Raw genomic sequence first — 9,721 nt, 5'->3', positions numbered from 1 at the left:
GCGCTCAGTTTTGATAAGACCTTGTAACTTTATCTCCATTGCAATGTAACAGATGTTCAAAAACTCTAGTTGAATAAAAAATAGAACTGATCAAAAAAAATCATTAACCTAGGTATGCAAGATCAAAATTATGAGCTCAAAAATACAGCATTAAAGAAAAACAAAACAAACGAAGAATCCTAGAAAATAAGTTAGTTCTGGGTACCAGCCCAGAAGTTTAAAACAGACACTTTTTTTTTCTTTTCTTCAGGTTACCCGCCCCTTCCCGCTGAGACTGCTGCAGCTTACATTCCAATGCACGTTTTGGCAAGGCCAGGCAGAGGGGAGGGAGGATTACCCAGGACTTTTTAACCCTTTTTCTTCCTGGTTGAGAAATCAGGTTAGGTTTGAATGCAGAAGATCACAAAACATCATTTCTCACTACTTTTGAGGAATGGAGCTGCTGAGCTCTCTGCCCAGGGGGATTGGAGTAAACAAATCTCTCAGGAACAAGGAGAAGGACTGTAAAAGTACCCTGCAATGAGTATCCCTAAGCCTAAGATCGGATTAACACAATGAAGAATTTAATAGAAGGCAAGAGTAAAGACCATATAGTAATGCTAAATCAAAAATTGGCTAGCTGGTATTTTGTAGTTTCCCAGGTGCCACACAAAGCCCAAATGGGACAAAGAGTTAACCAGATGCGGCCAGTCGTCCGAATGCAATACTGAAGCTGCTCAGAAGCAGCGCAGACGCTGTGCAGAAGTGACAAATTCACCCAGAATGCAGCACAAACTGCTCAGAGTGCAGCACAAGCTGCTCAGAAGTGACAAATTCACCCAGAATGCAGCACAAACTGCTCAGAGTGCAGCACAAGCTGCTCAGAAGTGACAAATTTACCCAGAATGCAGCACAAACTGCTCAGATGTGACAATAATGTCACCAGATGCGATGACTCGCCAGAATGCAGTACCCACTGCTCAGATGTGACAATAATGTCACCAGATGCGATGACTCACCAGAATGCAGTACCCACTGCTCAGATGTGACAATAATGTCACCAGATGCGACGAATTGCCAGAATGCAGCATCCGCTGCTCAGATGTGACAATAATGTCACCAGATGCGATGACTCGCCAGAATGCAGTACCCACTGCTCAGATGTGACAATAATGTCACCAGATGCGACGAATCGCCAGAATGCAGCACCCGCTGCTCAGATGTGACAAATGTCACCAGATGGGTCGAGGGGACGTCTCCCGAGACCCTGCTGGGGTCCTATAGTGCGTCCGCCAGGACTGTGCCAGCCCAGAACCAGAGCCTGCAGGCAATTCAGACCAGAAAACACACGGCAATGCCTTACTCACCGGTGGAAGATGTCACTTATGACTCTCTGATCAGTTGTCTGGGTGGGCTTGGGATCCCGGACGAGCCCCCATATGTTGTGCCCAAAGGCTTGAGACCCCACAAGGACCACCAGAGACCACGATCAATGCAAGCAGCAAAGAGTCATTTATTAGCGAGTTCGAACTCGGTCCTCTGCGTCCTTAATCAACGACGCTAGGAGAGGCCCTGAGCCCTCGTCAGCAGGGTTTTTATAAGGAAAAGCAAGCAGTTTTACAGTGTTCTTCTAATTGGCTAACATTCGAACAGCTAAACCTCCCCTGGTTGGGTCCGGTCAATCTATTTGATTTTCATTGGGTCCGGCCAGAACTGGACAGTCCTAGAGGAAGAAGGGAGGAGGGAAGGGGTGAACTATTCAGGAGCTGAGTCGGGGCTAGGCCCTGCTCTCGTCCTTGATGGATAAGGTCTCCAGGCAACTGCACATTCCTCAGACAAATATCTCTTAACAACCTTGGTAAGCACAGGGGCCCAGCAGTCCTGTTTGTCCTTGAGACAGTTAGCAGCACAGATACCACCCTGCTCTTAACATTTCCATTTCTGCTTGTCCAGATGTGTCCACATAAATCATCATTTTGCAGACTGTGGCGTCTGCCTTGGGTACCTAGGGGGCGCAGTCGGCAGGAAGCTTCTGAATCCCACGGAAAATTGCAGGCGGGAGGGCGTGGCGAGTTTGAAAATAGGCCAGCGCCAGAGGGTGGACCTGGGCGCGGAGCCGCCTCTTCCGGTAGCCGGTGCATCGGGACTGTGCATGCTGACCACGGTGTCACAAGCCAGAGCCTGCACGGGGGCAGGGGCTTTTTGTTTTCAGCGCGGGCCTCACTCACAAGTGGCGAGGGAGGTGTGCAAAGGGTTTGTCCCGGACAACTTCCCCAGGCCTTTTGCAGGCTTGGGACGCCGCCCGTCAGCCCAGCGCCTCTCTCTGGCCCGGCCCAGGTCATTCCTGCCCAATCAGGTGCCCACGGCGCTCGGTTCTCCTTGCTCAGCAGCAGCGCGCTGCCCCCTGAACTTCTGAGCACCAGGCAGATACAGGGGAATGCTGTGGCGACGACCTCCTAGGGCCCCAGCAGGAAGAGGCAGGCGGGAAAGTTCGGCCCAGGCGATCTGGATGGTGGGCGCTGCTAGAACTCCAGTTGCATCAGTTCTGGTCACTGGCGCAAGGTAGGTAGGTGCTGGAGACGGGTGTCGTGGGGGGAAGTGATGGAAGGGCGCGGGCTCGGGTTGGCACCTGCTGGGTGGTTTATGGTGGGCGCAGGCTGGGTGGGCTTCAGCTTTCAAGCCCTGTCCCAGGGGCTCAGCATCGCAAACTTTGCAAGTAGGAGCTCCTTCTGAGTCACCAGATTGGGACTGTGCATTGCACACTGCAGTGTGCCTTTAATCTGTGCAGGAATTGGAGGAGAGAAAAACTGATCTGTAGAGGGGAAATGCTAGAAAAAAACACCTGGCATGCACAGCATTGTTTTGAGTATTAAATGGACAATGCTCTTTCCAAACATGTAAGGAGGACTTTCAAGTGGCAATCATTATTAGAGTCTTACAGAAAGATAAGAATGAGACTTGACATTTAGACTACTGAGGAAGAGGGAAAAGATCAGTATAGGGCAAAGCAAAGTCAGAACAAGAAGGCAAGAGGAAGAATCATGTCATTTTTGCATGTAGGGATAAAGGAGCTTTATAAAATACCTGTTGTAACTAGGAAAGTAGCTGAGTGACAGAGTGCCTGCCTAGCATGTGCAAATCCTGTATTCAATCCCCACTACTGCAAAAACAAAAACAAAACAAAAAAATGAACAGAAAACATGTTGGTTGACACTGTCAACTACTGGAATCAGTTAGGCAGTGGTGTAGAGGATTGGGTTGTGGGAAAAGGAGATTAGAAGCTGTTCTGAAATGATAGCAAGGCTGCCCAAACCTGAGTAGAGTACAAGTGAAAGCTCCAACAGCAGGAGCTGTTGGATTTCCACTTGGCAAAATGGACTGTGTGCATATGGAGAAAGAAGGAAAGAATGAAGTTGGAGATAATTCCTAGGTTTTTGGCTTGGAAAATCCTTGAAACTAATTATTAGAAATACTTGTTTTTACTTTAAGATGAAGACTTTGAAATGATTATCAAGAAACTTAATGGAAAACTCTATCTGGATGACTCAGAAAAACATAGGCCATTAGAAAAAAAAATCCAGCAAGTATGTTAAGTTTAAATGACTAATTAGATTATTTTTACAGCAAATCATCTATTTGAAATGAACTTCCTGATCTGATGATCAATAATAATCAATTTTATTTATTTAACATATCCTTGTTCCTGGTGATTTAAAATATTTGAAAAATAATGCTACCTGAAAAACATGGGCATCTTGGTTATTCTTGCTCTCCTTTACTATTCATAGGTCTTGTTATCTGGGTCTTTGGATTACATCGAGGCCCAATTAAAAGATGATCATTGTCATAGAGTAGTTGGACTTCATCTAATTTTATCTTTTTTTTTTTGCTTGCATTGTATAGATTTTTCAGATAATGAGAAAGAATATGTTATTGTTTGGGAAAAGAAATCCAAAGTTGAAGAGAATGCAAAAGCAGATTCAGTAAAGCTCCCACCTACATTTTTTTGTGGAGTCTGCAGTGATACTGATGAGGACAATGGAAATATGGAAGACTTTCGGTCAGAGCTTCAAAAAGTTCAGGAAGCTCAGGGAAGAATGTCTTCATTGCTTTCCTTTCGGTTCCATTGACTTTGTTGATGAGTAAGCAGTAGAATGCTCTTAGCAAATGGTAATGATGGGTGTGGCTAGCAGATAGATGAATCTAAGAAAGTGGAGAGGCATATTATTTATGAATTTGTACCCTCAAAAAGTAGTTAGGATATTAGATTTTCCAAAATTGAGCTATAGATTTAAGGTGCAGTGCCAGTCAAAACTTCACCAGGATTCTTTGAAGATATAAATGAACTAAATCTCAAAATTTCTATTGAAAGTTACAATTATATGTTTGCTATTACTGATGAACCCACACTGAGACATTATCTCCCAGAGTTTTGAGTTTTTACCTAAAATGGATATCCAATTTTGTCAAATTTTCTTACTCCATCTATTGTTGCAATCATGGAACTTTTTATTAAATCCATGAAGTATATTGATTTTTGAATGTTCAGGAAACCAACATTGCATTCCTGGAATAAACCTCAATCATGGTATATAAATTATAAATTTTATATGAATTCAGGTTTGAGTAAAATTTGCTACAACTTTTGGATTTATATTTATCAGGGGTATTGGTCAGTATTTTTTTTTTCTGGCCTACTGGCACATATCTCCTTCCCTCAACATAGACATGTTCTCCCTCATTAACATCCTGTACCCTTAGGGCATATTTGTTACAATCATAAAACCTGTATTCATGCATCAACACACAAAGTTTATAGTTTACAATAGGTTTCCCCCTTGTCTTGTACTTTCTATGTGTTTGAACAAGTACTTAATGAATGATGTGTACACCATTAGAGTGTCCTACAATGTGATTTCACTGTCCTGAAAAGTCCTCTCTTACATTCCTGATCCCCATCCCTATCTGCCACTGATCACATGATTATTGGGCTCTGTTTTTTAATATCTTTTAGATATTAATGGACATTTATTTATTTATGTGCAGTGCAGATAATGGAACCCATTGCTTCACATGTGCCTGGCAGGTACTCGATCACTGATCTACAATCCCAGTCCCTCTTTGTTCAATTTCTAGTGTTGGTTAAGAAGTTGATTTTGATATTTGTAAATGCTTTTCTTGTTTTTAAGAAATGATGTATTTATAATAACCCTCTCTCTAGCACTTCAGAAGTGAAAAATTGACCCCTTTGTCTTGATCATCCTTCTTTACCCTTGTTATGTTTCTTTAATCTCCTTTATCTGGTAAAAAAAAAAAAAAAAAAAAAAAAAAAAAAAAAACAAGATTAACTCAATCATATTTTTGTGTTTAAGTATATGTATTTGTGTGGTATAATCTTTTTTAAAATTTATTTTTATACTAAACGAATTGGATACATGTTGTTTCTGTTTGTACATGGAGTAACAGCATACCATTTGCCTAATCATACATTTACATAAAGTAATGGTGTTTGATTCATTCTGTTACTTTTTTCTCCCACACCAACCCTCCAACCCCTCTTTTCCCTCTATACAGTCCCTCCTTCCTTCATTTTTGCCCCTGTCCAACCCTCCATTATGTGTCATCATACACTTATCAGTGAGATCATTCTTTCTTTGGTTTTTTGAGATTGGCTTATCTCACTTAGCATGATATTCTCCAAATTCATCCATTTGCCTGCAAATGCCATAATTTTATTATTCTTTATTGCTGAGTAATATTCCATTGTGTGTGTGTGTGTATATGTATATATATATATATATATATATATATATATATATATATCACTGTTTCTTTATCCATTCATCAATTGAAGGATATCTAGGTTGGTTCCACAATCTGGCTATTGTGAATTGAGCAGCTATGAACATTGATGTGGCTGTATCTCCGTAGTATGCTGATTTTAAGTCCTTTGGGTATAGGCCAAGGAGTGAGGTAGCTGGGTCAAATGGTGGGTTTATTCCAAGTTTTCTAAGGAATCTCCACACAGCTTTCCAGAGTGGCTGCACTAATTTGCAGCCCCACCAGCAATGTATGAGTGTATATTTTTCCCCACATCCTCTCCAACACTTATTGTTGCTTGTATTCTTGATAATTGCCATTCTACTTGGGGTGAGATGGAATCTTAGGGTAGTTTTGATTTGCATTTCTCTTATTACTAAAGATTTTGAACATTTTTTATTATGTTTGTTGATTGCTTGTAGATCTTCTTCTGTGAAGTGTCTGTTCATATCCTTAGCTTATTTGTTGATTGGGTTATTTGTATTCTTGGTGTAGAGTTATTTGAGTTCTTTATATATTCTGGAAATTAGTGCTCTATCTGAAGTATGAGAGACAAAGATTTTCTCCCACTCTGTAGGCTCTCCCTTCACATTGATGATAGTTTCCTTTGCTGAAAGCTTTTTAGTTTGAATGTATCCCAGTTATTGATTCTTGCTTTTATTTCTTGTCCTATGGGAGTCCTGTTAAAGATGTCTGATCCTAAGCCAACACGTTGAAGATTTGCCTACTTTTTCTTCTATAAGATGCAGTATCTCTGGTTTGATTTCAAGGTCCTTGATCCATTGTGAGTTGATTTTTGTGCAGGGTGAGAGATAGGGGTTTAGTTTCATTGTGTTGCATATGAATTTCCAGTTTTCCCAGCACCATTTGTTGAAGAGGCTATCTTTTCTCCATTGCATATTTTTTGGCACCTTTGTCTAGTATTAGAAAATTGTATTTATTTGGGTCTGTGTCCCTATCCTCTCTTCTTTACCATTGATCTACCTGTCTATTTTGGTGCCAATACCATGCCATTTTTGTTACTAATGCTTTGTAGTATAGTTGAAGTTCTGGTATTGTGATATTCCCTGATTCATTCTTCCTGCTAAGGATTTCTTCAGCTATTCTGGGTTTATTATTCTTCCAGATGAATTTCATGGTTGCTTGCTCTATTTCTGTAAGGTACATCATTGGGATTTAAGTGGAATTGCTTTGAATCTGTATGGCACTTTTGGTAGTATGGCCATTTTGACAATATTAGTTCTGGCTATCCAAGAACATGGGAGATCTTTCCATCTTCTAAGGTCTTCCTCAATTTCTTTCTTCAGTGTTTTGTAGTTTTCATTGTAGAGATCTATTACCTCTTTGGCTAGATTAATTCTCAAGTATTTTATATTTTTTGAGACTATTGCAAAAGGAGTTGTTTTTTCTCATTTCCCTTTCAGATGTTTCATTGCTTATGAATAAAAATGTATAATTATGTGTGTTGATTTTGTAGCTTGCTATTTTCCTGAATTCATTGATGAGGTCTAGAAGTTTTCTGGAGGAGTTTTTTGGATCCTCTAAATATAGAATCATGTCATCAGCAAATAGTGATCACTTAAATTTCTCTTTCCTATTCGTATCCCTTTAACTTCTTTAGTCTGTCTAATTGCTCTGACTGGAGTTTCGATGACAGTGTTGAATAGAAGTGGTGAAAGAGGACATCTCTGTCTTGTTCCCATTTTTAAAGGGAATGGTTTCAGTTTTTCTCCATTAGGAATGATGTTGGCTATGGGCTTAGCATAAATAGCCTTTACAATGTTCAGGTATGTTTCTGCCATCCCTTTATTTTCTTGTGTTTTCAGCATGAAGGGGTTTTGTATTTTGTCGAACACTTTTTCTGCATCAATTGAAATAACCATATGATTCCTATCCTTAAGTCTATTGACATGATGCATTACGTTTATTGAATGATGGTTGTTAAACCATCCTTGCATTCCATGGATGAACCCCACTTGATCGTGGTGCACGATTTTCTTAATATGTTTTTGGGTACGGTTTGCCAATATTTTGTTAAGGATCTTTGCATCTATATTCATCAAGGATATTGGTCTAAAATTTTCTTTCCTTGATGTGTCTTTGCCTGGTTTGGGTATGAGGGTGATATTAGTATCATAGAATGAGTTTGGTAGGATATCCTCATTTTCTATTTCCTGGAATACTTTGATAAGTATTGGAATGAGTTCTTCTTTGATGGTCTTGTAGAACTAAGCTGAGAATCCATCTGCTTCTGGCTTTTCTTGAATGGTCGGTTTTGAATGGCTTCTTTTATTTCATTGCTTGATATTGATCTCTTTATATTGTGTATGTCCGGGTTCAGTTTGGAATGAGCATATGTCTCTTGAAATTTGTCAATGTCTTCAGTAGTTTCTATTTTATTGGAATACAGATTTTCAAAGTAGCTTCTCATTATGTTATGTACCTTAGTGGTGTCTGTCATGATATTTCCTTTGTCTTCATGAATTTTAGTAATTTGAGTTTACTCTCTCCTTCTCTTTGTTAGTGTGGCTAAGGGTCTATTTTGTTTACTTTTTCAAAGAACCAACATTTTGTTTTGTCAATTTTTTAATTGTTTCTTTTCTTTCATTGATTTCAGCTCTGATTTTAATTATTTTCTGTCTTCTACTACTTTTGCTGTTATTCTGTTCTTCTTTTTCTGGGGCTTTGAACTGTAATGTTAGGTAATTTAGTTGTTGACTTTTCATTCTTTTCTGGAATGTGCTCCATGCAATAAATTTTCCTCTTAATACTGCTTTCATAGTGTCCCTGATATTTTGATATGTTGTATCATCATTCTCATTGACCTCTAAGATTTTTTTATCTCCTCCCTGATGCTTTCTGTTTTGCATATTTCAGTCAATAGCACATTATTTAGTCTCCAGGTAATGGAATAATTTCAGTTTTTTTTTTTGAAATTGAATTCTACTCTCATTTCATTATGATCTGATAGAATACAAGGCACTATTTCTATTTTTTTGCATTTCCTAAAGGCTGCTTCGTGGCATAACATATGGTCTATTTTCGAGAAGTTTCCTTGTGCTGCTGAGAAGAAAGGGAATCCACTCATTGATGGATGGAATATTCTGTATATGTCTATTAACTGTGGGTTATTGATTGTGTTATTGAGTTCTATGGTTTCTTTGGTTGGTTTTTGTTTGGAAGATCTATCTAGTGGTGACAGCGGTGTGTTAAAGTCACCCAGAATTATTGTGTTGTGGTCTATTTGTTTCCTTAAATTGAGAAGGATTTGTTTGATGTACAGGGATGCACCTTTGTTTGGGGCAAAAATATTTACTAGCATTATGTCTTCCTGATTTATGTTTACCTTAAGCAGTATGAAATTTCCTTCTTTTTTTATTTTATTTATTTATTTATTTATTTTGTGGTGCTGGGGACCAAACCCAGGCATTGTGCTTACAAGGCAAGCACTCTACTGACTGAGCTATCTCCCCAGCCCTGAAATGTCATTCTTTATCCCTCTGAATAACTTTGGCTTGAATTCCACTTTATCTGATATAATGATGGAAACCCCCACTTTTTTACTGAATCCATGTGAATGGTAAGTTTTTTCCCATCCTTTCACCTTTAGTCTGTGGATGTCTCTTTCTGAGATGAGTCCCTTGCAGGAAGCATATTCGTGGGTCTTTCTTTTTAATCCATTCTGCCAGTCTATGTCTTGTGATTGAATTAGTTTAGGTCATTAATATTCAGGGTTATTATTGAGATATGATTTGTATTCCCAGTCATTTGGGGTTATTTTTGGTTTTTAACTTGCCTTGGTTTCTCCTTTGAGTGTTTTTTCTCTAAGGTAGTTCCTCCCGTTGCTGACCTACATTGTTGTTTTTCATTTCCTCCTCATGGAATATTTTGTTGAGCACATTCTGTAGCACAGGCTTTCTCT

This window comes from Sciurus carolinensis, unplaced genomic scaffold (assembly GCF_902686445.1).
Source record: "Sciurus carolinensis unplaced genomic scaffold, mSciCar1.2, whole genome shotgun sequence".
NCBI classification, from domain to species: Eukaryota; Metazoa; Chordata; class Mammalia; order Rodentia; family Sciuridae; genus Sciurus; species Sciurus carolinensis.
The sequence above is the reverse complement of the archived record's forward strand: the minus strand, read 5'-3'. Positions refer to the sequence as shown.